At 41.2% G+C, this 18,816-nt stretch overlaps 1 long non-coding RNA gene and 1 pseudogene across 1 annotated transcript in view; one reads left to right on the top strand and one right to left on the bottom strand.

Annotated features, from left to right (window-relative positions):
* The window catches only part of LOC117286766, a 30,531-nt gene extending 17,444 nt beyond the window's left edge, over positions 1-13,087 (top strand). The window contains exon 4 of the long non-coding RNA XR_004517886.1: positions 12,763-13,087. This is a non-coding gene — a long non-coding RNA (uncharacterized LOC117286766). The remainder of the gene's footprint in view (positions 1-12,762) is intronic.
* On the bottom strand, positions 3,215-3,313 carry LOC117286800 (annotated as a pseudogene).
* Positions 13,088-18,816: the final 5,729 nt, after the last annotated feature.

Raw genomic sequence — 18,816 nt, 5'->3', positions numbered from 1 at the left:
TGACTTTCTGCCTGGGCTAAGCTTGTCCAACATACCTTTTCTGTCTAAGGTATATCACAGCCTTCTTACACCTAGGAACATGAGCCAGCACTTTAGCATTGTGCAGAACACCAACAAGAAACACAAACATGGAAAATGTGACAGTAAATACACCATGAAAAGGACCCTTGTTTATAGTGTGAGATCTGAAACAAGAATGTGGAGTGTAATCCTGTTTGACCTCAGCTGGGGATGTGCTTGGGTGACCCTTTGCCCCTCTGTCCATGTCATGAATGACCGGGAAGAGCACCATGGTTATTGATATGGAGGTTACAAATCCATTTCAGTGAGTAGGCAAATTGGCAGATATAGAATCACCAATAACGAGTGTGAATGCACCCTGTTAGCGGTTTCAGTTACTGTCACAGCTCTGCCGATGACTGTGGGACAGTGTGGTTTTGCAGCGAGGAGTTTGAAGTCCCAGAAGCTTCTCTGAGAGAATGGAATAAAGCTGAGATCAGGAGGATATGCACATATCAGCTGGGCTGAGCTGGGAAGAGCGTGGACCACTTCAGAAGGAGACAAGAGAGTGTGCAAGGGCCTGGGGTGGGAGGAGCACTGCAGCTCGAGGTCCTGGGCTGGTGGGAGAGAGGAGCAGATCCATCGAAGTGATTTGATCATTGTTCTAAGAAGAATGGGAAGAAAAGCCAAAGGGTGAGAAGGATTTTTGTTTAAAAAAACTCACTCCTCAGCCGAGTGCAGAGAAAGGCTCAGAGGGATGGGAGACACCACTCAATGTTAATTTCAATGGCTGGGAAGAGGAAAGGGCGAGGGGAAGGGGGTGTTAGATGGCATATTGGCAGACATCGGGCACACCAGGAAAGGTGCAGGTTTTGGAAGATGTGCTTGATTCTTTGTTTGAGGTTAAAATGCCTGTGAGTGATTATTGTAGATGAGGAAACATCCTCCAAGACCTTCAAGGAAGGACTTGCGTCCGGCTATGGGATCGGCAACCTTTGGGGTCTGCCTTCCTGAAAGACACCCCCCCGGCGTGTTAGTCCTCACCAGCCAGATGAGTGGGGAGATGGCCTACTGAGGTAACCAAGGGGGACCTGGGAGAAGTTAAACTCCTTCAAGTGTCTGTTCTCCTCCTCCTCTTCACAGGGCTTAACTCTACCCCTCACACTCCACTTCAGTGTTTGTTTCTGTGGATCCCGGTAAGCGCCCAGTAGCCAAGTGGGAAATCTCGTGGTGGAGAGGAGCGATCGAAAGATGCCCTTGAGTCTGGATGGAAAGTGAAGACGCGATAGTGGCTGAGTTGTGAGGGTGAAAGGAGGGAGTGAGAAGCTCAGGAATGAATTTCAGTAAATGTGATACAGGGAGGGCTAAACTAAAGGACTGTTCAGAGACCGAGGAGAATGTATCACAAAAGTGGAAAACAGAGTGAACTCCCGGAGGCGCTGCTAAGGTCCTGGCCACGCTGAGGCTCATAGCATGTCTCTTAGAGGGCAGTGGCGACTTTCACTAGTGGTTGCTGGGATGGTGAGGCCAGAAGCGAGATTTCGGTGGCTTGTGGAATGGGTGAGTAAAGGAAGAACTAGGGACCGTGGGCGGAGACAGTTCTTTTCAGAAGTAGAGCTGAGCAAAAGGGAAAGGAGGGCTGTAATGGAAGGGAACTTCAGATTGGGAATTAAAAAAAACAGAGCAGAGAACACTTGAATGACCCTGGGGAAACAGGCAAAGATAATGAGTGGGAATATCTAGAAGAAAAAGAGGATAATTGATAAGGTCAAGTTCTTACAGAAATGGATCAGATTTAACCTTATGTAGGACGGAGAAAGCTGGATTTATTGGGAATGGAAGAGAGGAGGTTGGAAGCAGGAGTGGCAAGATGAGAGCTCTTTTCTGGCGGTTTCACATTTCTCTGAGAGCCTGGAGGCAAGACCAGCCGCTGAGAGTGAGGGAGATTTCCAGAGGTGGTGATTTGGTTGAAGAGTCTAGACCATAACCAAGGATTGGACAAAAATGAGTTGGCTGAAGGCATGTAACAGCAGGAATGTGGAACATGTTGGAATCCTGGTCAAATTCTGAATGTTGACACTTGAGCTGAACAAGGTATCTGTTAGGTATTTTATACCTTAAGGGGTCATAGCCTAAAATACCACACCCCAACCCTCCCCCAGTCATCTTAGAAGAGCACAGAAAATTGAGATTAAAGTTCTTTGCCATAGAAGAAGCCAATATTTTAACCACGTAGAACTGCTATGAGTTCAAATTTCATTTTAAGATCTCCAAACTTCCCATCTTCAGCTATTTCTTCTGTAGCGTTTTAGTGACATATGTTATTTGCAGAGTAAGTTGCAATACATGAAAAATGATGGCGTTACTCTTCTCAATTCTCTAATATCTTTCTAAGGCAGAAAGTATGATTTGCCATTTGAGGAAACTAAGTGTCAACAAAGTTACGGAAATGACCCCAAGTCACAGTGTTGGTAAGAGTCCAGGCAGGAATAGGTGGTGAGGACCCCTCTATGCCAAATCTATGAGGTATGATCAAAATATATGGTGAAAGCTTAAATTAAAAACTATTACAATAAAAGACAAATTGCCATGAATCCTCAAAATCCCTCTTCATTTGAACATGCTTGTCCCACCATTCTTGCCACATTCTGAAGCAGTTTTCATGAGTATTTTCATAAGATGTGAGAAAAAATGGTGATTCCTGCTGTGATTGCCCTCCAGTGGAAAGGCAGAAGTGTAGAAACCATTGCAATGTATCTGTTTCTACTTTATTCACTAAAGCGGGCACCCTGTGGCTTCTGTCTCTTCCCCAAACTCAACATGGCTGTGGAAGGTAAACATTTTGAACTGAGCCCATTTATTGAAGCAGCTAAGTTCAACTAAAAATATTCAAGAAGGAGAACTCCAAGGATTGCTTCAGAGGGTGGCACGGATGCTGGGATAAGTTTGTTGAAAGTGAGGTGAAGTATTTCGATGGAGTTTTAATGACAATGTGTCTTTATAATAAATATTAAAAAAAACTAAACATCCAACGTTTTTTGTGGGGAGGGTTTGAGACAGGGTCTCACTATGTAGTTGAGACTGACTTGGAACTCACTATGTAGCCCAGGCTGGTCTTAAACTCACAGTGATCCTCCTGCCTGAGCCTCCTGAGTGCTGGGATTACAGGTGTGTGCCACCATGCCCGGCTCCACCTGTGTTTTGATCATATCTTATGGGCTTTTACTGGTGCACATCCTTGAATCTCAGACATGAACAAGACTGATAAGAACAGATACTACACTTGATTTTAGCCCAAAGGCCGAGAAGCGATAGACATGAACTAGATTTGGGTTCATTTTTATTGATGACTTTAATTAGTCAGAGGTAAATAATTTAATTTCCTTTTTGTTTTATTTATTTAGTGTTCCCCTAAGTTTGAGTTTGTAATCTTTCATGATGAATCCTCTTTTCTGGCATCCCAGGTAACGACAGAATTGGAATAATAAAGGAAGTAGTTGATTTAAAATGGTTAATGTGAATCCTGGTTTCCATGAATCTCTGCTGTCTGCCTTACGCCTGAATTACAGCAATGGTAATATGGTAACTGGCATGGATTCACAAGCCATAATATCTCTTCGATTACAGCTGCCTGGATATTATTTAAAGTCCCTGATGCTTGATGCCCTAAAGTTTGAATGTGCACTCCTCCTTTTTAAATAAAACTTTTATATTATTGAAGCCCTTCTTCCAGAGACTTCTGGAAACACCTGATCAGATCCCACCATAGAGAACCACAGCGTGGCTCCCTTTGGTCGTCGGAGAGAAGACTCAGGGCAGGGCCTAGACTGGTGTTCAGTGGTACAAGGGAGGGTTTCGAGAAGCGAGGGTCTAGGTGGATGCTGTGGGAAGTGGAGGTACTGGTACATGTCTTAGCAAATCTCATTTAGAAGGGAAGAGGTCGAGAGCCATGCTACAGATAATTGTTTAAGAAGCAACCGTCCCATTAGCCAGGATATCAGGATGATCAGTCAGTTTATGGTTCAAGAAATGTTTATCCCATTCAGATATGGTTGGGGTGGTGACTTTGGTCCACTGTGGTCACAGAATGGCCCTGGCTGAGGCTGATGCCTTTTGACATTAAGCAGACAACTTGGCTGTGGATGTCAGGTCAGCTCCTGCACACCCAGGCTGTCTTCTCTTTGTCACTGTCTCTGTGTGGGTTCACAAACAAGATGCACTATTATTTTGTGGATCTTTTCTGAGTGAATGATAATACATTGTGTATGTCATTCTGCAGTAGTTTTTTCTCTTAGCTTCATAGTGTGCGATTAATTTTGGCTGACCACCAGACTAGTTCATGTCTGGTAGAAGCTGCTTTGTACTGAAGTGAAGGATGACTAAGTTGCTTTTCTCACTGTTGAAAATACTGTCCATGTACTTAGCGAGGAGGTTGCTAAATGTGCTACAAAATGAAAGAGCAGGTGCCACACACAGAGAGTGCTTGACAATGGGAAACATAACACCCAGCTTGAGGGGTTCCCACTGGCAAAATCCGGGACAATTTGAGCAACAATAAAAAAATGGATTTTAACTCAGAAGTAAAATATGTATCTATGTATTTGTGCTAAATAGTTAAATATTATTGAATATACATACAGGTTGCAAATATGTTCACTGTGGTTGTCATGTGCATTACATGTGTTAAATCTTTAATGTGGTTATTTTTATTAAAATTGTCCTTTATAGTTTTTTATGAAAAAATTAAGAAATTATTTCTTATGTAGAGAACATAAAACTATTTTTCTGCCGTCATTTAAAAGTTGTATTCTTTGTGTTTAGGTCTCCAGTAACTTAGGTCTCTGTAACTTGTTTTTGAAGTAGGAAATGTAGTATCTTTTTACACCAAGACAACCGTTGGTTGCAGGAATATGTAACGTCTCATGGTTTTAGACAAGATTTAGTTTTAGGATACTTTGTTCTGACTTCCTGGTCTATTTGCCTGTCAATTTATTACCATAGCTTTTTATCATGATCTGGCATCTGATTAGTCCAGTCCTAGCACCGTAATTCTTTTTAAATATTGTTGGTCCTCTTTAGGTCATTGCTCCTTCATATCAATTTAAATTTTCTGTTAAGTTCTACGAAAAAGCTTTATTAGGATTTTGATTGGAATTGCATTGAACGTGTACATTTCAATGATCATAACATCAATGTTTTTATTTATAACTTTGGAATATTTCTATGTTCATTTAAGTTTTGTTAGATTTCTTGGCTCAGATCTTCCCCATAAATACTGCATATGTGTTTTGTTAGGTATTCACCTAGGAGGTATTCATATTAGTTGGGATTGCCAGTTTGCCTGAGACACATATTTGTAACTTAAACTTTTTAGAGCTTAATATCTTGCCCAAAAGAGGCTCAGAAGTGAGCCACTGCAGGTGCTTTTGGCTTTTTCTTTTTATCAGGGTTGGGATTAGACCCTGGGCCTTGCACTTTAACAATTCCAGTTGCTAACTCATCTCCATAGTGACATTGTCATTTAATGAATTGAAGTAAAGTTCACATGCAGGATAATTTACTCTATTAAGTGCACATTTCTGCACACTGACAGATGCATGCAGCTGTGATTTAGTTGGAGGGACATAGCAGGCCGAGTGAGGAGCAGAGAAAGGATTGTAGTTTATGGTCAGAGAAGCAGGAAGGACCTTGCTCTTACAGGACATTGTGGGTGATGATAGAGCCTGGGTTTTAGCTTAAGTGCAGCAGGAGGCCACCAGGACTGGGTAAGCAAAGGAACAGTGTGATAGCGTAATTTATGTTGCAAAGTTAGCTCCAAGTTTGCTCTGAAGAATGAGTTCAAGTTCCAACAGGGCAGAAAAGAGCCTGCTTATGAGCCTATGGTGCTGCCCAGCACGCGCTCCCTCTCTTTGGACCACCCTGGTAACACTGGAGGTGGAATGCAGATGGACTCCGTGTATCCGCTGCAGCCCGCAGGGTTTGTACTCGGATTTTCATCCTCAACAATTTCTATTGCTTGGATGTGATTCCCTCGGGAATCGGATGTTCAGAATAGTCACTGTAATTTGTGAAATTCTTTGCATACACACACTCTGCTAATTTGGCAAAGCTGTTATTTTTCTCAATTCCCATCCATGGGCACAAGTCTGAGTCACAAACTGCATGGCACAATTACTTTTCTGGATTAGATAGAAGAGTGAAGAAAATATTCGAATCAAAGAATTTTCAGTGTTCATATTATCTAGTTTTTGCATTAGTACTGTAAACGGTTTCAGAAACTACTGGGTGGAGACCATAGCTCAGTAGTTTTGAAGTTGTGGTCTCCTGAATCGCTTTTATAAATTGCCAAATGCTCATTGATACTGTTCTTTAATTTTTAAAAATTTGCTAGCCTACCTTAGAGGGAAGGCATAGTAAATGCTCCACTCTGTATTACGCAATCCTTTATTAATTTACTTTGCCCTTTAAATCCTTCCTGATCACACATGGAAACAAGCATTTAAAATATCAGTTTCATTCATGTAAGCAGAGTGAGAAGGATCTGAATCTCTGTTACAGAAGGAAGAGAAGAATGAACAAAGACACGAATGAACGAAGGGAGTAGACCAAACAAAGTCCTTTACTCCCGGGCCTCCCTGGTCACATGGTGAGGAGGGTTTTGGCCAAGCTGCAATAAAAATCATGCCATAAAGGAACTACCTACTTGCCGAGGAATAAGGACACAACAACAGGAAAATACAAGTTAAAAATGAAAAGTCATAATCACTTAGAAGAGGAATGTAACTCGGAGCCATAACATACAAAGTGGAAGCTTTATTAGAATTGTAAGTTTAAGTCTGGACTTCTTGGAACCATGTGAAATGAGAGTCACAATCAATCACTAAACTTTCTCATGACCATTGTAGGACTCCCAGTTTGGGCCAAAGAGGGGTTTACTCTAGAAGATTGCCTGGGTCTGCAGTGTACCTGCTGGATCTCTCCTAAGTACATCCTAGGGACAAGAGGCATTCTTTTTTTTATTGGTACTGGGGGTTGAACTCGGGTCCTTATGTTGCTAGGCAGGTGGTGGAACCACTGAGCTCAATCCCTGGCCCAACAAGAAGTATTCTAAAAGATGAGACAGGTGCAGTGTCATTCAGGGCCATGCACCACTGACTGGGGCAGCGGACAGGCGATGCCCATGCGTTCATGTTACCCAGTAGTCTCCTGGTGGGGCAGTCACGCTGCAGCCCTTGGAACATTTTTTTTCACAGGATGTTAATTTGTATTTTGAAAAACAAATGTTCTGTGATCACATATGAGATGTTGTGCTAAACATATCTCAATAGGAGTTTTCCTGGTGCCTGAATCCTATCAACAGGTTCATGGGATTAGGATTAAGGCAGATGTCAATACCGTGACTCCTGAGCTCTTATGCGGTCCAGTTTATGAATCCTCATTCACATAAATAATTTGGTGAGTGCCCAGGCATCTCCAAACAGTTCTGCAGGGTTTCATCTTGATGTCCTGGGTATGGTTGCAAATTCTTTTCACTGTCACTGTCCCCAGATTGCACCCCTGTCAGGATCTCTTTCCACCTTCTCCCATGGCTCAGAAATCTTTTGACACTGACTATGATCTGGCCTCAGGCATCCACTGGGAGTCTTGGACCATATCTCCCTGCATAAAGGGGGAATATCGTAACAGGAAAATAGTCACTTCACTTAATTTTATTTATTTTTATTTCTTTCTTGTTTCTTGAGACAGATCTTACTATGTACAGTGGACCCTTGAGTTACAAGAGTTATAACCCGTCTGACATATGAACAACGTGAGTTAGGATCAGAATTTAAGTTTCAACTTATGACCAAAGTCTTGGGTTGTGACCCGAATGCAGGCCATGTGTGCTTCCAGATGGCCTCAGATACAGATTTATCCCTTTAAAGAGTTCTGTAAGGACCATGACAGCATCCTTTCCTGTGTGGGGTTAACTGAGAAATCCTGGGCCAGTGTCTCTCTAAAGACACTGAGATCTGCCTGAAAGAAATTGTGGCCTAAAATTACAGAGGAGAAAGACTTTGAAGATGTGTGCCACTATACTCAGCCAGGCCTTGTCTTTTAATTTGATATTTGAAACTTATGACGCTCTACACTTTTTGGTGAAGATCCACATCTCCATCTGTTATCCTTTGCTTTCAGAGGGAAACACGTTCTTTAGCATTTCTTGTTGCACAAGTTTGCCTTATAGATCTTTACAGACCTCATTCCTGGCAAACATTCTTATATTTTCTTGCACAAATATTAATGTGTTTGATATAGAGCCTTACGAAAGATTCGGTTGAGGTGTTATACCACATCACCTGGGCATTTTCTACCTAAGATGAGGGGCAGAATCAGCAAGACTTGGTGAGATTATACTGTAGTGGAGTTGATGAAGAAAGATTGGCAGGCGAGAATTCTACCACTGAACCACCCATGCGCCATGGTTTTTCCCTTGGGTGACAGGAAGGCAGGAAGGTCTACAGCTGAAGAATTGTGGCTCGTGAGGGGAATGGCATAGCCGGATTAGCCCTTATACTAGTGGAGGAGTGAGGCAAAGTCAGTACTCACACAGAGAGCCCAAGGGCAAAGGGATGCTAGCTGGAGAGAGTCTAATTGAATGACAAGAGCAGAGCAAGAGATATGAGAGTGTAATTTCCTTCCTTCCTTCCATCTTGCAGTGGGTACCTTGAAAGTGGGGCCTAGAGAAAAGATAGGCCATAGAAACTAAGAGGCAATGAGGTAGTAACTGGAGATAGTGAGATCAATGGGACAGAAGTAGAAAAGTACAGATACAGCATAAAGACAAGTGAATAATTTCATTTACTGGGAGTGAAATACACTTAGAAGAGAAGTTTGGGCAGAATCTCAATGCTGGAATGATTGTTGTCATTCTTTCACCCAACATAGGTTTCGCAAAGATAAATCTTGCAGGCATGGGGAAGATATGTCGGAAAGGAGAGATGCTGGAGTTAGGGAGAAGGTCTGAGCATGTTTTGGAAAATCCACCTGATAGAGGCTAAATAAAAGTCTGAGTCTGAGAAGTGATCGTGGGACTGGAGGAGATGCACATAAAATATGTCAATGCGTTACAAACGCGTCAGTAAGATACGGTGTGACAAGAGATGGGATGTGAGTTATAAACCCCCTGCCATCCCTGGAATGTGAAGGTGTTGGGAAAACCAACAACCCGATTCACCCAGACTGAAATGATCACCTGCAACTTGTAAAGTGTCACCCTTGGCAGAGCCCTCAGTATTGCAGTCTTTTCTCTTTTTTATGTTTAAAAAAGTTTACTTTGTTTCGTCTTTGTTCTCCCACTAGAAAGTGTGCTTCCTGCTCGTGGAGAGATGATCTGTGTTCCTCAGTGCAGCGCCGCCTTCTAAATCCTTGCCTGCCAAGAAGAGATGCTCAGTAAACATTTGTGGAGTGCTGAGCAGCTTCCTTTTATAGAAACAGAAGAAACTTTCAGAAATAACAAGTAATCTAAGAGATTAAAATAATTCCACATATTAGAAGAAATTACCCAGCTTAGTTTTGTCATTAACCAGCTCTGTGAATTTAAAGAGAACATATATTGCCTCCTTGTCTTGCCTTTCTAAAATACAAAATTGGGATAATATTACTTTTCCTTCTATGTTATGGCTTTGAACATAAAATCATGTAATGAATATGGAAGAACTTTGGGGAATTCAAAGTTATGATTTGAATATATCAGGGGAAGGAGTGGTTTTATTCACAATATCTGTTCCAAAAGGGTGTAAATGTTTCTTTGAATTCATTTACCAGTAGAATTTGTCAAAGGCATCACATTCCTATTTTCTTCCTTTAATATATTGTGACTAAAAGCACTTGTTAGAGAGAGCCATGATCTATCAGTCTAACGAGGCAAAAATTAGCCTTACAGTTACATTTCCTGTAGATAAGCCCTTGGTCATTTTCAAGGGAGCTGGTTTTCAGGAAAATTAGTTTTGTTTTTGATAGAAAGATAGTTGAGCAGTACCATGTCTCAGGACACTCCTGGAGGGAGCCAGGGTCTTCCACAGTTTGAACCAAATACAAAGTAGTGTTTCAGACGTCATCTGGTGACTGCATTTCCTAGGAGATCATTGATCAGTGTTGGAGAATTTTGAAAACAGAAAACATTCTTTGCTCTTTATGGTCCTTGGATTGCTCTTTCACTGAGAATTTCCTTGGCAGAGTTATCATTCTTCTTTCTGCATTTCTGAAAAGCTGCCTCTTTCTTCTGGTTACCTGCTTATGAGTCAGAGTTGAGTGGTCTTGTGAGGAGGGCCGGGAAGGAAAGGATCTGGAGGAAGAAGGCTGAGGCCATTGGCCTGGACAAGACTGGCAGGGCTGGAGGCACTGGGGTCCCCATGGAGAGCCTGGCTGAGCAGCTCAGGGAAACCAAGTTCATTGAGGAGGAGCAGGGACTGACTATGCTGCCCCAAAACTGCATATCATAGGAGGGGAGGACCATACAACACAATATGAAAAGATCATGCAAAATAATTATTTAGCTCAAACTCCCTTCTTCATTCTCACCCTCCAGGCTGCATGGTGCCTGTCTAACTGCCCGGCATGGCAATTTCCTTTCTCTCCTTGTAGTGCAAATCCACTGGGCTTTGGAGTCAGACAGATGTGGGTCCAAATCTTGGTTCCGCCTCTTCGCATGTGTGTGATTGTTATATAACTCTTGTATAATTGCATACAACACAATATATTATATAATACTATGTGCGACAATTTGTTCATCAGCAAGATGGAAAATAATATCATCCTTAAGGCTTGGTGAAAAGATGGAAATTATACAACATAGCATGTGGCTCATGCCCTGTCTTCAATATACTCAAATGTAATTTTCATTACTGTCTCAATTTCTCCTACCTCTAACTTCTGTGGCCTGTTTCAATATTTAATATTTGCTTTCATTATATTTAAATTGTGCAACATTGAAAGAAAAGAAAGGGGTTGAACTTCATCATGGAAACTGTCTCAAACCCGCTATCTTCTCTCTCTTAGTTACAGAAAATATGAATAAGAATCCAGCAACAAACCATTTACTTGAGAATAAATGAAATAAAAATTATTCCTATTAGGTATTGTCTTAGTACCTTTGGGATGCTTTAACACTGTACCATGAATTCAGTAGCTTATTAAAACAACAGGAATTTATTGCTCAGAGCTCTGGAGCCTGGGGATTCCAAGTAAAGGTGTTCACTGACTTGGTCATAGACAGAACCTTCTTGCTCTGTCCTCACATGGTGGAAATGGCTTTCTAGGTCTTTGAGCTTTTACAAGGGCACCAATTTCATTCAGGAGCAGTATACCCTTACAATGTAATCACTTTCCAAAAGGCCCTACCTAATGGCGACACTTGGGGGATTAGACCCTTCAAATATGAATTTTAGAGAAACAGAAATATCCAGATCAAAGCAGATGAAGATTTTCCAAACAAGAAAATATTAAGGGAATTTGTCATTTACATTCGTATGCTAGTTCTAACAGAACGATCTCTCCATTGTGTAATATCCTAGCCAAAGGATTTATATTTCCTGAAACTTGACACAATCTTTGTACTTCAGGGAAGACACCACAAAATGGCCATCAATCACTTCAGGTACTGACATTTATTTACAAATTAGCTCATTTAATTCTTACAGCAAACACAGAAAGTGGACATACCGTTATCTTTTTAACAATACAAGATGTTAGGAGATGAAGGGTTAATGAAATTAAGTGTCTTGCTCATGGACCCATAGTGAAGAGCTAGCATTCACTTTTGTATCAGTTTGACTTCAAGTCCGGGCTCTGTCTAAAAAGACAGCTAAACAGGTCTCATCTGAACAGGATTTCTTTCTTGAGACATCTTGGCTGTCTAGTTCTATCAGAGCTGAGAGGACAACTTGCACAGTCTCTGATCATTCTTTAATGGTGCTGGATAAACTGGGCCCTTGTGGTACCCTGCCTTTAACCCATCCATACTTTATTTAGGCTGGACTTAACTTTGACTTTACACTTTTGATGCTGCTGACCTGACACTCAAACTGAGGGCAAAGTGTCCCACTTTTGGAGACAAGAAAAAAGATGATACTTGATTTAAAAGTCACGCTCTGTCTGCAGTCCTTCCAGTGAGACTGAAGTGTTCATGGAATAAAACTGTGTGGAATTTCAAATGATGACTGAGAGAGACAAAGGTATTCACGAAATGAACACATAATGACTCTGTAGATTTGAAAGCCATCTTCCTTCTAAGAAGACCTAGCATAGACTTTCAAAAGTTATGGATGACCAAGACAACAGAAAAGCTTTTACTTTGTCTTTCTCAATTCTTCCAGGACCCATCAGAACCCAGGCAGTCTCTTCCATCTCTGTAGCTATCGCATTAGTTCAAACCTCTGCCTGAGCTGATCTCCAATGATACAAACAAGTCTCCAGTTCCCAGTAATGTATAGGTTCCAGCACACCACGCTGTGTGCATCATGTGACCAGAGTAAGTTGATTTAAGATTAATGTATAAAGAATTCTCTTGGCTCAGGATGCTCCTTCCTGGATCATACAGTGGGTGGCTTGTTAGGTCTTAGCTCAATTACTCTTTTTCAAGTAGTTTTGCCTAATCCTGCCGACAGGAGTAACCAGTGGATTGCTCTTTACCTCATCTACCTATTTTATTATCTATAGAATTTTTTGTGATTTATTATTTTACTTTGATTTACTGATTTATGATTTTTTTATTATTTCCAGGAGCAAAGCAACTTTTTCACCTTTGATTCCCCAGCATCTTCAGCAGTTGGGTGGAGGAAATCTAGTCTCATGGCAGCCTGGAAGCAGCGGGAAAGAGAGAAGGAAGAAGTAACCTGCCTTGTCCAATTAGATTCAACATCCTAGCAGCACCTTCAACTCTCATGAGTCCAGCCTCCCATGACGGGGTCACCTTCCCAAGCCCTACCTCTGGACACACGTGCTCTGGAGGGACAGTCCTAACTGCAAAGGGTGTGCATGGAATGCCACGTTTAAGTGCTGAAAAGTGAAAACATATATTTTGGGTCCGTTAGCTCTCAAAATGTTTTTCCCCAAATAGAAACACTTTCAAATAATAAAATAATAATAATAATAATAATAATAAATAATAACAAGCAGAGGGAATTTGTCACCAGAGGTTTACACTACAAGATGTATTAAAAGATCTTCAGAGCTGAAGGAAAATTATACCAGAAATGTTTATGTCTACATCAACAGAGAAAGGGTAGAAAGAATGGCAAATCCATGGTACAGATAGCAAATGTTATTAATTTACTTGTAATTATTTATAGCAGATAACGGTTAAAATATAGTGTGGATTTTCTAATTTAGGGAAGAATAAAATATTTGGCAGTAGCAGTGCAGCGTTGAAAAAGGGACTTTCATTGTCTGAAAATGATCATGTTATACCTGATGTAGAATCATTCAGGGTGTATGATGACCCCTAGAGTAATCACTCAGTAATTGTATAAAATACTATAACTGAAATTTTGAACAAAGTAGAGTAAATAAAAATGTTAAATGAGTAGTTTAAAAAAGAGAGGCGGCAGATGTCGACTTCATTTGTCTTTTGTTCACCTCGGTGACCTAGGCTTACATCTTTCTATAGGTCTGATAATAGAATGACTGAAGCATTTCAATCGGTTCTACTTTATTGCTTTTCATTTTCTAGCTATCAGTCTTCGGTCAGACACTTTTTGTTCTCGTTACTGGAAATCGAACCCCGGGCCTTTGCACTGAGGTAAACCACGTGACCCTTTCGCTTCCTTCCCTTATATTTGATTTCGAGACAGCGTGTCTATGTCACTAGGTTGCCTAGGCTGGGCTTGAACTTTCCATCTTCCTGCCTCAGCCTCACAGAATGCTGAATTTATCGGTGTGCGCTGCCATACCTGGCTGGAGAGTCACTTTCATTCTCTCAGCTTCAGTGTGTCCTGCCGGAGAACAAGCGGTTAGGCAGTGTGATCCCTAAGACTCAGTGATTCTTCCTTTCTCCAGCTCTTAACCTCTGTGTTCTAATTCAGACTGATATCGGAGCTGTATTTCAACCCGTCCTTCCTCTCAGTGGGCAGCAGAGAGTCTGGTGTTACTTATGTTGTCCACAAGTAATTAGATTTATGTGGGTCCAAGGGAATAGCGATACTTGAGGTCTCACTGACAGCCTGGTATTGATGAGACTCTGCTTTCACTCGACTTAATGGTGTCGCTAATTGAGCCACAGAGGGCAGAAATGAGAGTTTCACTTTGCCGAGAGCATCTCCATGATCTCAGTGGCGCTGTGGCTTCTTCCTGAATAATTAAACCGGGACCTGGGTACAATTTCTTACTGTAGCTCATAAAGCTTCTATGTTACCACTCTGTGGCCACAAATAGATCATACTTCCTTTTTGTAACTACCTTCCCCCGGTGGCACCCCCATCCACCAACTTGCAGGAAGTCAGCTCCTTCCTCCAACCTGGTGATTTCTGGGACTCCATGTCTCAGTGCCCTGCCCCAGAAAGTTTCAGTATCCGCTCCCCTCAGCTTGTCCTCCTCCGGGTTGCGAAGCTTGTAACATGACCATGGTCTGGGGGAGTCCCGCCTACCTGCTCTCTCCCTCCTTCCGTCTTCTTACCTCTGTCTTGCTCACACCTTCTTGGCCTCATGTGGTTCCGCATTCCCAGCATAGCCGAGACCATGGCTGTGGCTTTAACAAGGCCTCCTTGAAGGATTGATTCCATAAGATTACACTTCAGAGCCTCGCAAGCACAGGGACCCGATTTCGATCCCCAGGACCCCCCGCCTCAAAAGATTACAGTTCAGAGGTGCTGTAAACGCATAGAAAACCCACAGGCACATGTCTGACCTCACAGTTCCTTGGCAGGTCAGTTTCCTACTTAGGTCTTCTTTCGCCTGGAAGGGTCACCTTTACTTCTACCTCTGCAAATGCTGCCAGCACCCGGGAAATCCAGCTTTCCTTCTTTTCTGGGGCTTTCTCTTTATTTCCACAAGATTAGCCTATTCTCCAGAATTTCCTGTTCAGAATATTTATCACCGCGCACTAACGATCATCGTGACTTGCCTAGGGGTTTGCTGGTTTATTTGTCATTAAATTTTAAGAGCTCAAATCCTCTTTTTAATGACTTTTTTCCCTTCTGTGTTTATTTTGGCTGTAGATATCTTCAGGGATGCACTGTGAGTGGTCAGTCAGCCGAATGCAATCGAACATCAAAGCTTCTCCTAGTTGCTGCAGCTCAACACTGAACCTAGAATTTCTGAGTTCGTGCTGAGTGCATTGTGAGGCCTCCTCCAGACTGCTCCTCTCTGTCCTTGAGCTAGATAGAATATGCAAGCATCCGTTTCATGCGAGTTCCCTGTCTTTCAATACAAGTGAGCAGAAATGTACAGTGATTTTAGTGTGTCAGTCCTTTTCCCTTGATTGGACCTTGTAACTAAGGCTTTAGGGAAACTCAGATCAATTCTTATACTAGAGGTAGAGGCTACGAGGGGTGTGGAGGGTGGGGTTGTAATTAAAAGGATCATTTCTCTAGGTGGTAGGCCTTCCCGGTGGGGTTACTATGCTGTCTCTAAGCAGATCATGATCAGTCTCATCAGATGGAGGGGCAGTGGGTCTGCTGATGAAGAGGGGCCTTCAGATTTGGGACCTTATCACTCAGCAGTGCAATTTCGATTCTATTGCTCTCCTGCTCTCTAGCCACAGTCTTCATTTTCATGTAGAGCAGCCTGTGCACTGCACCTGTGATGCTACTCAGTAACCGTAGAATCAGTTACCTGCATACCCTGCTTTATTGTTGTGGTTCTTATCGTTTTTACATCAGCTAGGCAGAATTTCAAGTTGTTAAAAAAGCCATGGAAAGTGTTTTCTTTTTTCTTATTGTTTTGAAAAGAAAATTTAAACTGCCAAGTCCATCATTTTTGATATTTAAATTTGTCAGTCCAGTTACAAATAGCCAACTCACCCCTGTAGTCCTAATATTCTTGAACGGCATTTTACTATGCTACAGCAGTTGGTATTTGGTTTGGCTAAATCATGGCTTAGAAAAACATTGTAACAAAGGTGGCCATGGGTTTTCCTTCGAATTATAGCCACCGTTTGCAATCAAAACAGATTTTAAAGACTTTAAACCCAAGAGGGAGGAAGATTCTCCCAGATTCCTATCCTTCTGGACAGTCTTCCCCTGGCACCAAATTCATTTTAATGCTGGGTATGCCCTCAGACAACAGAGACCACTGCAGCTATTTCAATTAGTAGGATATTAAGTATATTAGGCATTCTTAAAACTGAGGGAGGGCCCAAGGGTGGCCTTGCAGGGAGCTCCCAGGAATGGCTTCTGGCACTATGCTGATGGTAGTTTAGGGAGTGGCTGTTTTTGTCACATTCAGGATACAAGACTGGGGAGAAAGCTGGAAACTAGGAAGCCACTGTCACACCTCTGGCTCCAGCAAACTGGAGGGCACCATCTCCATGATGATTGGCTCCTGGCCCACCCCACCTTAGCTACAATTCATCCCAGTAAGCGGGTGCACAGTGGGTTGCAGTGTGGCTTTCCACTTGCAGGAGTATAAGTCCTGGACACTGGGACCTTGGTGTCCACTGCTGCAGGAACAGAGTCACCCCAGCAACTGAGCTGCCCAGGAGGAGCAGCAGAAGCAGAAGGAATCCTATGTCTGCCTCGTTTTTTTCTTCCAAGTTGCCTAAGAATGGGCATGCTAGTGTTAGCTAGGTTGTGTGCCAAATCCCAACACCACAGGAACCTGGGAGGTGTCACCTTGGCTTTCTGTCTTGAATGCAGTAGGGTGCACTACAAGGGGCCATGAAGGAGCTGACTGGGTCATCTGTAATACTGGTCACAGTGTTCCTCTCTTTTACATCTGCTGCAAATGCATCAAGGGCATTTTGTATCTTTTTCACTAAGCTATTCAATGGAGATATCTGAATTTTTGTGAGGCCAAATTTAGCAATTTTAATTCATAAATCCTGTTTGTTGTCTTTAGCTTATGAGGAATTTTTCCTGATAGAAAAATATATATTCTCTTCCAATTCTTTTAGCTTTCTGTTTTGTGTGACTGACATGTTATTTTCTTTTTACATATGTAATCATGTGCATCAGTGCTACTTAGGGATAGTTAATTCCTTAGGAGCTTGAAATGCCACATTTACAGCCTACTAATGTTCTATAACTTGTTTCTGGCATCTTTATTTTATTTAAAAAATTTATTTGTCCAGTCACTTGAATTAATTACCATAATATTATAATTTATCATAATATTTGGTAGAACAAATCATTCCTCCTTGTTCTCTTTTTCCATAAATATCTTGGCTGTTCTTATATATTTATTTTTTAGCATATTAATTTTAGAATTAGCTTGTCAAATTCTATCATTATGAAAACTTCTTCAGGCCTTTAGTATAATTGAATGGACTTTGTAGATTAACTGGGAAAGTTTGATATCTTTACAATATTGAGTCTTCTTATCTAATAACATGAAATATCTCCCCACTTGTTCTGGTCTCTTTTTATGTCCTTCAGTAAGGTTTTGTAGCATTTTTGCAAGAAGGTCTTCATTATTAGAAGCCTCCCAGTGTTTGATTCTTTTATGGTAAATAGGATCTTTTTATAGGAAATGTATATTGATTGTGATACATTGCTTTTGTACCTGTTTTCTTGCTGAAAGATTTCTTATTTGCTTGATAGTTAAAGTTTACATGATTTTAAAGTGGGAAAAGCTGTTATCTAGGACAGCAAAGCAGAAATCAGACATAAAAATTATGCTAATTCTTTCTACTGAAAGACAATTGAAATTATATCATAAAAGTAATTTTAAATACAGCAATCAGATAGCATTTGAAACAATATGGTAAATATTAATATTATTCATACGCAAGTAAGGGAAAACTGATGACCATAACAAAACTGGCAAAGATCATGAGTAAATAACTTGTACAAAAAAGAAATACATCTTTAGTAAATGTGGGGCAAAGGCGAATTTTTTAATAAATAGGAAAAGTGAATCTAAGTGTCCTAATTTGCCACCTATATTTTGGCAAAGGCGAAGGACTAATGCTCATTGCTATCATTAGTTGAAAGAGAGAGATTGAGAGAGAGAGAGAGAGAGAGAGAGAGAGAGAGAATGTTTTACACTGATGATCATGTCTCAGAGATTCTTAGCCGGTGATAGCATGAGCCTTAAAGCCTCCGACACGTAGACCTTGTAATTTCCCTTTTAGGACGTTCTAACTCAAGCATTGCTGAGGCATGTCAATAGCCACACATTTTCTGTGATTTAAACAATTTGTGAACAGCTTGTTTACCATGAGCTTTTAGGTGACAGAACTCAGAGGTCTAAGTGTGCTAATCTACACAGGTTTTTTGAGAGTTCTTGTCCAAATTTATTTGATCATGGACTCATTTTTGGGAAGAAGGATAGAGCAAAGGGTTAGCCCACAAGACCTACTGTAATTTGAGATAGGCAGACTTAATGACATTGTCATGGAAACACAATTCTGAGCTGTATGTTCGTACTAAAGCTATACATGACAACAAAACATAGCACTCAAAAGGTAAGAATAGGCAATGATAAAATAACTGTGTGTAAAGTCGATTTAATTGAACACTATAATCATAAAGTACATCTTGGAAAAATAATTAATATGAAGAAAATGTTCATGATATTTCATAATCAGTCTAGAAAGCTCTAAGTATGGTATGAGATATATTTTGGGGTATATAAGAGAAAATTATCAAAATGTTAATAATTGTAGCTGCTGACTCATGA

Source organism: Fukomys damarensis, unplaced genomic scaffold, assembly GCF_012274545.1.
Source record: "Fukomys damarensis isolate Sample0158 unplaced genomic scaffold, DMR_v1.0_HiC HiC_scaffold_18, whole genome shotgun sequence".
Classification (NCBI taxonomy): Eukaryota; Metazoa; Chordata; class Mammalia; order Rodentia; family Bathyergidae; genus Fukomys; species Fukomys damarensis.
Note: the sequence above shows the minus strand (reverse complement) of the source record. Positions and strands in the feature narration are given on the sequence as shown.